The sequence below is a fragment of the Erythrolamprus reginae genome, chromosome 3 (genome assembly GCF_031021105.1).
Source record: "Erythrolamprus reginae isolate rEryReg1 chromosome 3, rEryReg1.hap1, whole genome shotgun sequence".
Taxonomy (NCBI): Eukaryota; Metazoa; Chordata; class Lepidosauria; order Squamata; family Dipsadidae; genus Erythrolamprus; species Erythrolamprus reginae.
In genome coordinates this window covers 29,131,007-29,144,437 of record NC_091952.1, presented here as the reverse complement: position 1 = coordinate 29,144,437, position 13,431 = coordinate 29,131,007, and positions in this window count along the sequence as shown.

The following is a 13,431-nucleotide window of genomic DNA, read 5'->3' as shown; positions in this document are numbered from 1 at the left end:
CAATTATCTCCCAAATGTTTATCTCACCAAGTTTCTATCTACAGAGAATGATGCAGCTGGAGCAAAACTTTACAAGGAAAAATAAGAATCAACTGCAGACAATCAACCAAGAAATACAGTGAATATATAATCTCTTTAGACCTTTGCTGAGTAACCAGTTCATTGTTTGGGATTGAAGATATGTTTATATTTCCTTATTGCTAGTGTGCCTAAATGCATTAGCTGCCAATTCTTATTTCTAAAATTCCATACTCTATTATATTTTATCTTGTAAAAAATTTCCTTTCAGAAAAATTATATTCAGGTCATTGCTATCATTTTCAAATTATCAAATCGAGGAGTATAGCATTTTATTGTGTTGACAAATATTTACTAAAATTACTTTTTTAAGGAGTGCTGTAAAATTTATTTCGATGGAGTTCTAAAAATATGTATTAAATTCTTCGCTGTGACCAGAACTTGCTTTGGTTATACAGTTGATCTCTACTTTGTGAACTGTGGCTCTATGAAATGCCAAGAAAAATGTATAGAAAATATTAGGAAACCATGGATGTTGTAAAGCTGAAGTCTTGCTATGTTTAAAAAATGATATAAAAATTCACAGTGCTTGAATTCAAACAGCATGCTAAACACTAACCTCAGATTGACAAAATGGGATGGTTCTGTTCATATAAAGTGCTATGCCCAAACCACTAAAACATAATATGATTTAACATGTTTGACATGGTCTGCTTTAACACCATGTTAAAACAGCGTCCCACAATGTAAAACAAATGCTGGGCTAAGTTCTACCCAATTCCCTTTTATCCTAGGCTGTCATCCCCTGTGACAGTGTCGTTTTTCATCCAAGCTTATGACAGAATGTTGAAATTCAGAGAAGTGGAGGAGAATGCCAAGCCATTACTTTCCTATCCAAGTTGTGGGAAAGTAAAAAGTGTAAGAAAAAAACCTTCCTCAAAACAATTCAGTCTTGATGATGTTAGGTAAAGGTTGAAGTAGAAAGGGGCTGTGACAAGCTTTCCAGATTATGTTACAATAATTGCATTAAACTAGGAGCTAATATTTCTAGTAACTATTGTTCCCTGGCTTGCTAACTTTGATTGGCTAACAAAGCTTTAGTTATGATCAATGTCATACAGTAAGTCAAGGAATTAGTTGTGATGGAGGTTTGTTCACTGGAGCTTTCTTCCCCAAGATATTTGTTTATATAAATATGATCAAAAGACAAATAGCTACAAAAATGTAGTAGACATGACTACATTGGGATAGATAAAAAGAAGGAAAATTAACAAGAAACATATTAAAGGAAAATGACCTGTTTTCAATTGGAAAATTTTACTTTCCAAAGTGTCATTATGTACATCAATGCCCAAATAATGCAAATTAACATGTGTACATTATTTGCATCAGACGTGGGCTCCTCCTAGTTCAGACTGGTTTGCACAAACAATAGCAAGCCGCTGGTGATGTCACAATGACACCACGGAGCTGGTTCTGTTGGTGCCTATTGGCGGGCACCACCATCTTTTGGGGGGGAGATTTTTTTTAAAAAAAATTTATGGGTGTTTTCCCTTATGCGCATGCACAGAAGCTCAGTTTCCAGTGCTGCACATGCATCACCATCTTGTTTTTGGCTTTTTGGGGAGAGGGATTTTTTAATTATTATTTTTGGCACTGTGTGGGAAGAAGTGAACTGATAGCAAAGTAAGTTAGAACCCACCAATGGTTTGCATCAGGACATGACTGTTAGTACAGGGTACATGGTTGTTAGGGATTGCCATTGTAAACTGCATATTGTACACTGTACCAAACTTGTACTGTCATTTTAAATGTTACAGTTGCTACTGTAAAACTGTACTGTCACTTAACTTGTAACTGTACTGTTAACTTGTACTTGAAGAGTTAATATTCAAGTCTGTTTCGTCACTTCCTCATTGAAGCTATAAAAGCTCATTATTTTGCTCGGTCATTTCTCTTTTACTTTCGCCTGAGAGATGGGAGAGTTGTGTTTAAGCTTCGTGCTTGTATAAGCTTTGTGCTTTTATCTATATTGTATTTTAGCTTCATGCTTATTATCTATATTGTGTTTAAGCTTCGTGCGTATCTTCTTGTATAAACTTCGTGCTTATTATCTATATGGTATTTTGCTTTGTGCTAATCTTGTAATTGCTCAGTGCGTATTATTCTGTATTTGCTTCGTGCTTATTCTGGATTGTTTATATTTTGTTTATATGTAAATAATACTTATTTAACTAAATCTGTGTCTTGGCTTTATCACACATCCACGCTCTGTTAAAATTCTCTGCTCGGTATTGTCGAAGATTTCATAGCCTAGCTAACCAAAACAAGCCAACAATGACTAAGATAAATTAAATAATACATATCATTTGCATAATTAATCATAATGTACAGGACAACTTTGTGGCTTCTACCAGATGCCTATTAGCTGAAAAGGTATATTAAAATGAGAGGAAATTATATTGGCTATAATGTCCTCACTGCGCATTGCTTTTGCAAAATTGTGCCTTTTCTGCAGCAATGACTAACATAAATCCTTGCAGCTGGAGAAATCATAATTCTTCTATTAGTCCAGTAGTAATCTGCTACTGGCAATTCAGCTTTCCTTCCCAGTCCAACCAGTATTTATTTATTATTATTTATTAATCAGATTTGTATGCTGCCCCTCTCCGCAGACTCAGGGCGGCTAACAACAATAAAAAGACAATGTAAACAAATCTAATATTAAAAATAATCTAAAAAACCCCAATTTAAAGAACCAATCATACGTACAAACATACCATGTATAAATTCTATAAGCCTAGGGGGAAGGGAAAAATTTCAATTCCCCCATGCCTGATGATAGAGGTGGGTTTTGAGGAGCTTACGAAAGACAAGGAGGGTGGGGGCAACTCTGATATCCGGGGGGAGTTGGTTCCAGAGGGTCGGGGCCGCCACAGAGAAGGCTCTTCCCCTGGGTCCCGCCAGACGACATTGTTTAGTTGACAGGACCCGGAGGAGGCCAACTCTGTGGGACCTAACTGGTCGCTGGGATTCGTGCAGCAGAAGGTGGTCCCAGAGATATTCTGGTCCAATGCCATGAATACTAATGGCTTTTGCCGTCCCAGAACAGGAACTGGAAAGAGGTCACTATCAGTAGTGTGTTATTACCAGTGTGATAGCAGACTGCACACCAGTAGTGTCCACCACATTGCGCAATTTGCGTGTGACCGCTTCGGTGGCAGTCCTATGGGGGCTGCCATCTTTTTTTCATATTTTTTGCTTTGTGCGCATGCGCAGAAGCAAAATCTAATGAGGGGCTTTGTGTGTGAGAGTGATTTCAGTGCTTTTTGCTTCCTGCACATGCACAGAAGCAAAAACACACTGGGGACACATGTGCATAGCTGGCACGCACACACAACACAACCAAAGCTGCATGCACAATGCACTGGTAGCAACAATAGCAGCAATCCGTCCCTGGTCACTATGCTTTTTTCAATACATCCGTCAAGCTTGCATGTGTTCTTTTACCTTTGATTTTACATACAAGCAAATGTAGAAGAGCCACCCAACCATTTTATAACAGATAGTTACAAAATATTGGATCCTCACTTAATAATAATAATAATAATAATAATAATAATAATAATAATAATAATAATAAGAAGAAGAAGAAGAAGAAGAAGAAGAAGAAGAAGAAGAAGAAGAAGAATTTATTAGATTTGTATGCTGCCCCTCTCCGAAGACATTTAGCTCCTGATGATTTCACTTCTGCTTTAATCAGTGGCTATTTTCCCTGACAATATGTAGATTTTACTCTTTTTCACGAATGATACAAAACCTTAGCCTAATTTATACTTAGCCATTTCAATGAACATAGTTTATGTCATTCCTTCTTAGAATTGCACATAGAATGGCATACTCCAAAGCATGTTCTAACATTGTTGGAATTCTATATTTGTGCTTGCTTCTCCATTGTAATTCTATTTCTTTCCTATGGGTTTATTGTAAAAGAAACCAGTAGCTATGAAGGTAACAATACTGTAATTGGTGCTGGAAACTTAGATTGGTTTTAAGGAAGCAATTGTCTGTTTTCCAGCAATAGCAATAGTATCTAGACTCTTATAGTACTTTACAATGCTTTATAGCTCTCTCCAAACTGTTTACAGAGTCAGCATATTGCTCCCAACAAACAGGGTCCTCATTTTACTACTCTAGGAAGGATGGAAAATGGAGTCAGCCTTGAGTTGGTTAGGATCAAACTCCTGGCTGTGGGCTGAGTTAGCCTGAAATATTGCATTCTAACCACAGAAGCACCACAGCTTTTCTAGCATAACAAAAATGTATTTACTACAGAAAGAAGATTGGAAATGGGGAGGGGAGTGGGTGGGAAATGATGATTGATATATAGTTTGTCCCAGAAGACTAAACTAAATATGTTCTAAGCTAGAACATATTTCTAAAATATATTGATCATTGAAAAATCAAATGGAGATGTAGATAGCAGATGAAACTTAAGTTTGTCAGTTCTAGATTCGGTCTACAACACTATAAAATTGTGTAATCTTTTTTGTACTCCACAATTATCCTTAATATTTTTTGCACATATGCATAGACACAGGTATACAGTACACACACAAATAGAACAGAAGACAAATTATTCTCAGGGCCCTGTTTTAAAAAAAGCAAGCAATTAATTATTTTTGCATTAATATATTGTCCTAACCTGTGATTGAATAAATCTCCATTGGCTCAGTCTACTTGACACAATGAGTCATACCATGCTTCTCAAATAACAGTGACTGAAATTTATTCATTTAACAAATTTATATGGCCACCCAACTCACACTCAGTGACGACAAATGGATCACAAAATTAAAATCCCACAGTATAAAAACCTATTATCACTACGCCCATGTCTTTTAAAAAGTATGGGTAACTTGAGATTCCAAGGAAATGCAGATTTATTTATTTATTTATTGCGGCTCTAAGGTTTCATAATTTTTGGAAAAGAAAAATTAGGCACACATTCCTAAAAAATTAGACATTAAAATATAGTATATTTTTCAGACTTACTTTAATCTTTAAAAATAAAACAAAGCACTTAAGCCGCCCAATTATAGAAAAAAACACAAAATCGGATTATGATGATGTCATATGTGATAATCCTATGCATTCTACATTAATGCATTAGTGTTTCGCCATCTGTGGGCTCTGGCATTTTAAAAAATATTTACTGGAACACCCAACCATCAGAACATTATTTTTTTATTATTATTTATTAGATTTGTATGCCGCCCCTCTCCGTAGACTTGGGGTGGCTTACAGCAATGATAAAAACAATATATAATGACAAATCTAATAGTTAGACTCTAAAATAGCAATAATACATTTAAAAAGTCTAAAAAACAAAAAAAAACAATATATAAAAAACATACATACAGTCATATCATACATAGAAAACTACACAGGCAGGGGGAGATGTTTCAGTTCCCCCACGCTTGACAACAGAGGTGGGTTTTAAGGAGTTTACGAAAGGCAAGGAGGGTGGGGGCAGTTCTAATCTCTGGAGGGAGCTGATTCCAGAGGGTCGGAGCCACCACAGAGAAGGCTCTTCCTCTGGGTCCTGCCAAATGACATTGTTTAGTTGACGGGACCCGGAGGAGACCAACTCTGTGGGACCTAACCGGTCGCTGGGATTCGTGTGGCAGAAGGTGGTCTCGTAGATACCCTGGTCCGGTGCCATGAAGGGATTTATAGGTGATGACCAACACTTTGAATTGTGACCAGAAACTGATTGGCAACCAATGCAGACTGCGGAGTGTTGGAGTAACATGGGCATATTTAGGAAAACCCATGATTGCTCTCGCAGCTGCATTCTGCACGATCTGAAGTTTCCGAACACTCTTCAAAGGTAGTCCCATGTAGAGAGCGTTACAGTAGTCGAGCCTCGAGGTGATGAAGGCATGAGTGACTGTGAGCAGTGACCCCCAGTCCAAATAGGGCCACAACTGGTGCACCAGGAGAACCTGGGCAAACGCCCCCCTCGCCACAGCTGAAAGATGTTTCTCTAATGTGAGCTGTGGCTCGAGGAGGACACCCAAGTTGCGGACCCTCTCTGAGGGGGTCAATAATCCCCCCCCAGGGTGATGGACGGACAGATGGAATTGTCCTTGGGAGGCAAAACCCACAGCCACTCCGTCTTATCAGGGTTGAGTTTGAGTCTGTTGACACCCATCCAGGCCCCAACAGCCTCCAGACACCGGCACATCACTTCCACTGCTTTGTTGACTGGACATCATCCAACCTTAAGCTAAACAAAAACTGAGGAAACTGCAGTTTTTTAGTTTGATTATGAATCCAACAACACCTGTGTCCCAGCTGCAATAAGTTTAGAATATATATTTAAATTCATTTCCTGTAGAAAATAAATCATGTATAATCATGTCCTGATAAAGAGGGATCTCCTTGAAAGATCATGGGAATTTAGAACCCATGAATAAATCATTAAATAAATGTATCCATAATAGGCTGCTAATTATAGATGTATTTAGCTAATTTTTCCTTGATGAAATATGTGGATTTCAGCAGTGAAATCCTACTTAGAAATTGATTTAAGATTTTCACAATGACTCTCCCATTTACAACTAAGCATAGTATGACTCTCACTTTTATCTCATCAAAAACCTATGCATGAAATTTAAGTTGCCTTTGCCTTTAAGTCAAATACCAGTAGCAATTTCGAATCTGATTGCTATTCATGCCATTGACAGGCCACTCTAGTGACCCATATAGAACAGGATCGGCCTGGCAGCTTTAGATTAATGTGGGCACATCTCCACGCTCTAGTGTCCAAGTACTAATGTCAACTTTGCATCTTTTCCCCCTCTATTTCAAAAGGGCTGAGAGAAGGGCCAGATGTGGGAAAAGGTTTATGAGGTTCAGAGGTGGGTTTCAGCAGGTTCTGACCAGTTCTGGAGAGCTGGAAGTAGAAATTTTAAGTAGTTTGTAGAACTGGTAGTGGAAATTTTAAGTAGTCTGGAGAACTGGAAGTGGAAATTTTAAGTAGTCTGGAGAACTGGAAGTGGAAATTTTAAGTAGTTTGGAGAACTTGAAGTAGAAATTTTAAGTAGTTTGGAGAACTGGTAGTGGAAATTTTAAGTAGTCTGGAGAACTGGTAGTGGAAATTTTAAGTAGTTTGGAGAACTTTATTTTTTATTTTTTTTTATTTATTTATTTATTCTTTGTCCAATATACAATACATATGAGAGAGAATATACATTAGGAATATATATATAAAGATAGGAAGTAAAAAGAAGGGAAGTGGATAGGAAGAGAATATATATAGAGGAGAGAAAATATATATAAATACCACCTCTGACTGGCCCCACCTCCATCTGTTCTTTGCCTCCCAAATCTCAGATGATTGGGGGGAAATGGGGATTTTGCAGTAATCTTGCCCTGGAGTAGAGAGGGAATAGCGATTTTACAGTATCCTTCCCCTTGAGTGGGGTGGAAATGGAGATTTTGCAGTATCCTTCCTCTGCCATGCCCACCAAACCACGCTGTTCCCACTAAGCCATATCCACAGAACCGGTAGTAACAAAATTTGAATCCCACCACTGATGAGATCCCTTATTTTGAAAGTTTTTTAAAAAAAAATATTTACAAGTACAAACTATTACAGGCACACTTTTTTCTCCATGCATTTTTTCTGCTATTAATACTACGACTACAGTATGTTGAAAAGCGATGTTATTAATTTTTTTTAAATTTCACAACTTGGCTAGTCGATCAATATGCTTTTAAAAGTGTGGAATTAGCAATGTGTTGAACTGATACTTTTCTGAGAACAAAAGACAAAGGGATTGGTTTGTTTGTTTTGTCCAATACGCAATAATACACAATGAGGGTTATAGAGCAGCGTTTCCCAACCGATGTGCCGCGGCACACTAGTGGGCTGCGAGACACAGCCAGGTGTGCCGCGGAGCTCCTAGGGAAGCTCCAGCTGGGCGGGGCGCTGCCGGTGCCAGGGCGGGCTTTCCCGAAACAGACGGAGAATGCCCTCTCTCGCAGCCCCCTGGCTGGGAGCGCTTTCGCTGCGAGAGAGGGCTTTCTCCGTCCGTTTCGGGAATGCCGCCCTCCCCCTCTCGTGCGCGCCGCTCCCCTTTTCTCTCAGCCCTCCCTGGCTTCGCTTCTTAATCCCTCCCTCCTTCCGTCTTTCCTTCCCCTCAGCTGTTCTGTCTGGGGGTCTCCCGCTCTTCCCTTCCCTGCCTCCCAGGCTTTGCCTTCACCACCCCCACCCCCTTTTTGGTTGGCAAGGAGTCCTTTGCCGCATCCTGCAGTTCGCACTCGGCTCGAGGCCGCTTTCCCTGGCTGCGCTCTTTCTTTCTCTCTCTCTCTCTCCCGTGAGCCGGGGGAAGGAAAAAACAAACAAACAAAAACTTCTTGCAACGGGCCCGCGCACGCGCTCGTGCCCGCGCTCGTCCCTTCAGCAGCAAGGGAGGGAAGTCAGAGGGCGAGGGAGCGAGCGAGCGCTCTTGTCCTCGGTGCCCTCTGCAGCCTGCCTTCCTTCTTCTTTGCCGCCGCTGAGGGACGGAGAGAAGGATAGAAAGGAAAGAGGGAGGGAGAGATAGAAAGGAAAGAGGGAGGGAGAGATAGAAAGAAAAGAGATAGAAAGGAAAAAGGGAGGGAGAGATACAATGGAAAGAGGGAGGGAGGAAAGAGGGAGGGAGAGATAGAAAGGAAAGAGGGAGGGAGAGATACAATGGAAAGAGGGAGGGAGGAAAGAGGGAGGGAGAAATAGAGTGAAATGGAGGAAGAGATATTTTTTTGTCCAAACTTTTCTTTATAGTCTGTATAGTCTGGAGGACAGAAGGAAAAGGGGAGACATGATCGAAACATTTAAATATGTTAAAGGGTTAAATAAGGTTCAGGAGGGAAGTGTTTTTAATAGGAAAGTGAACACAAGAACAAGGGGACACAATCTGAAGTTAGTTGGGGGAAAGATCAAAAGCAATATGAGAAAATATTATTTCACTGAAAGAGTAGTAGATCCTTGGAACAAACTTCCAGCAGACGTGGTAGATAAATCCACAGTAACTGAATTTAAACATGCCTGGGATAAACATATATCCATCCTAAGATAAAATACAGGAAATAGTATAAGGGCAGACTAGATGGACCATAAGGTCTTTTTCTGCCGTCAATCTTCTATGTTTCTATGTTTCTAAATCACAACTTTAAGCTAGTTAGCCACATAGGAAAATCCCAATTTTAGCAGATTTTCTGTAAACCTGTTTTCATTTCAACCTTTCGTGTATATAGTTCTCTGATATTACAATCAAAGCACATCATATTGTATAATAACCTCATATTAGATCACTTTTTCAGCCTTGGCAACTTGAACAGGTATGGTTTTCAACATTCAGAATTCTGGGAGTTGAAGTCAAGTCCACATCACTTCAAGTTGCCAAGGTTGAGAAACTCTACATTAGAAATATTTTGACAGAGCTCGTGTATTTAATTTGTTAGTATCTTGGAGATAAATTGAAAAACCACAACAGGATTTTGCATTGTGATATTTGCTGGGATGCTTGTGGTTCATTTGAAAGTAATGCTGACTTCTCATGTAGATATTTGTTTTGGAGTTTTCAATTGACTGCAATTTGGCTGAGTTTAAGGATAAGTTGGGGATCATGGGAAGGAAGGAGGCCAAAAAAACACATCTTGCACAATAATCCCCAAGGAAACATCTGCTCATATCTTGCCTTTTTTGTTTCAGCTCCACTAAATTACACAAATTGCTTCATAGGACTTAGCAGTTTTCCTTAAAAATATCATTAAATAGAAGCAACCAAGATAAGTTTTTGTTTTTGAAGTTGCAAATCAATCCAGTATTTTCCTCTTGAGACAATGAAATGAATTATATTGCATCATCTCTCTATGTGTTTTCAGCAGTGGTTGTTGCTGCTAAAATACATAAGCACATATTCATTTATGTGTATAGCACATGGTGTACCAGAATCATTTTGAAAGGATTCAGTGCAATCCTAAATTGCATTAATAGAGGGATACAATCTAGGACTACAAAGGTACTAATATCACTCTATAAAGCCTTAGTTAGACCACACCTAGAGTACTGCATCAAGTTTTGGTCACCACACTACCAAAAAGACATTGAAACTCTAGAGAAAGTGAAAAGAAAGCAACCAGGATGATTAGGGAACTGGAGACTATAACATACGAAGAGCGGTTGCAGGAACTGAGCTTGACCAGTCTAGAGAAGAGAAGGACCAAGGGAGACATGATAGCAGTGTTCCAATACTTGAGGAGCTGCCAAACAGAGAGGGAAGGCAGACTGTTTTCCAAGGCACCAGAAGGCCAGACAAGGAATAATGGATGGAAACTGATCAAGGAGAGATTCAATCTAAAAATAAGGAGAAATTTTCTGGCAGTGAGAGCAATCAGAAGTGGAACAGCTTGCCTGCAGAGGTTGTGAGAGCACCAACACTTGAGAATTTCAAGAGTTGCTTGGACAACCATTTGTCTGAAATAATGTAGGGACTTCTGCTTGAGTGGAGGCTTGGACAGGATGACCTACAAGGTCACTTCAAACTCTAGTAGTAATCTAATCTAATTCATTTCATAATAGATAGATGCTAATAAGCCACATAGCTCATAGTAACAAGCAGCATGGAGTAAGGAACTTATATCTTTTATTTACTCACCAGAATTATTTATTTGTCAAATTTATATGGCTGCCCATCTCACAAACAAGTAATTCTAGAAGGTGTACAACAAAAATCTACATATACAAAGGAAATAAATATTATTATTGTTGTGTCCAGAGGACAGTTAGGTTTTGTATCCGCCCCATATTCCTTGGGCGGGAAAATAGTGTGCAATGATTGGTCAGTTTAGAAATTAAAAGTTAGAAAGAAATGAAAATGTATTTCAAAGTTTCTACTGGGAACTTGGATATTACATAAATTTATTGTTTTGTTCTGAGATGAGCAAATAATTAGGGTAAGCAATCACCATTGCAAATAAATATGTTATATGGTCTTGTGTTTCTCTGTGGGGACTACACATTAACATAGTGCAAAATTTCTTTAAAGCACTCTTGATGACTTTGTACAGTGAAAGTTAAAACCAGGAGGCCAAACACTTTTCAGCAATTTCTCTTGCATGACCAGAAGTGTGGATTTTATGTGCATCTTGTAAAAAAAATAAGAAATCTCCAATTTGCAAGTGGTATGATGGGTCACAGTAGGGAAGAAAAGTTGAAAATGTTTTTCAAATGAATTAAACAAAGTATACCTGTGAGAATAATTTTCTGTTTCATGCAGAGATTGTATATGCTCTGATGGCTTTAGTGAATTAACTATATTGTTTGAAGCATTTCTTGGAAGCATAGCATTTATATCCTAGCAGGACTTTCAGAAATGCTAAATGTTACACAACATTTAACAAACAATGCTCCGATGTGAAAAGTTATGCATAGGAACTTTTAACACTTTACATGTTGCTCAGGAGGTTGGCATAGTATGGACAACACACACAGCATATGTTTACACTTATAATTCTTTGCACAAATTGGTTCCTCCCTTGCAGCATACCTTCCTTAAATTACTTGCACTATCTTCCAGATAAGGTGCAGAAATGCAATATTACTATGTCTTGTGATACCTTATATTTAACTTGTGGTTTTTTTCCTGCCATATAAGTTTAGATGTATGCTTCTGTTATGAACAGATATTGTTTAAAACAAAAATAATATTTCAAGTAAAACATTTACAGAAATCCCCCCCACCAATCACAATTGTACTTTCTCCCATCTTGTAGTTTCATTTCATGTTTAACATAATTGTTTTGAAATAACACAATACCAATTTGTCATGTGATACCTAGGACCTTCTCAATCTTAAATCCTGTTTTATTCATCAATTCTGATTGATCTTGTAATTTCATACTTTTAAAACATATTTGCCTTCTGTTTATTAATCTTAAAACCTACTACTGTCAAACGCTGGAGAAATCAGTTCAAAGGAATATAAAAATGTATTGCAAGCTTAAGCTCTCAATAAGAGTCGGACCTACTAATAGTCAAGAAACAAGCAGAAGTTTAGAAGAAATTCAAGGTGGGCTGGATTTAGATTTCTTGTAGACACAGGGACTCATGACTGATAACAGGTTTGACCCCTCCGTCAGGTTCAGCCTACATCTAGTGCACCAAATTCTTTTAATTTACCTATTAACTTGCCCATTAATTTCAATTGCCTTTAAAGGATTTTCAAGGGCCAACATCAAGTCATCTGCAAATACTGTACTCTTAACTTATATCACTTTAATCTTTTATGCTCCCAATCCTCTTGTCCTATTTTATGTCTCTATTCAATATTTCAAAAACTAAAATAATTCAAATAAACAGGAGAGGGGACAAGTCAAGTACCTTGTCTTGTTTTTTTGGTATCTCGTGGCTTGGATTAGTAATTAGTAATTAGTTGTGTTTTCTGTGAAGTATAAATCATGAAATCCTGCATTTTCTAAGCTGATTTTATTATTTTGTTCCAGAAATTACTTTCTCCAAGATATCACATTATTATTGAAATGTTTAATACAGCTTCATGAGAATCTCTGGCAACCCCATGCTTTCCAAACAGAAACAGAAATTGCAATGATATAAGGTTACAATAAAGTAACAAAAATAAGGTTCTTATCTGACAAAAGATGGTGAGATACTTATAACTTGAAGTAGGTGGGAAAGAGGCAGTGAAGGGGCACAAAAAATGTTACTACCTCACTGTGGGCATGGCTTATTTTGTGGGTGTGGCTTGATGGTCATGTGACCGGGTGGGAGTGACATGTCAACCATGTGACTGGGTAGGAATGGTTTGCTGGCCATGTGACCAGATGGGAGTGGTTTGAAGATAATGTGACCAGGGGATGGCTTAAAGGTCATGTGATTGGCTTAAAGGTGGCCAATTTGACATCACTCACGTCAAGGATTTGGCTTAGGGTGCCTGGCCGACCCCACCTCCAAGAGATACAAGGTATTTACTATTACTGAACATCCAAAATATACTATTTAATCCTATATGTATATATGCCATATGTGCAGAGGTGGGCTGCTAGGGTAGAATGGTGACGTGTACTCGCCCCCATGACTCTGAGTGGTAGCAGAGTCCAGTGTGATTTTGCTACTGCACCTGTGCAGGTAGCAAAATGGCGTGCGCAGACCCAGGTGTGCCCGTGTTTTGGCACGTTTTTTTGCTTCTGCGTGCAAAACTGGTGCTTTTGACGTAGCTGCGGCAGAAAATAGATTCTGCACATCTGATTGCAACTCTAATGACATTGACTAGTAAAGCAATGAAATCTTGAAAGATTGACTGAATGCCTTCTCCACCTCCTTGTATTGTAATCAATTAGGGC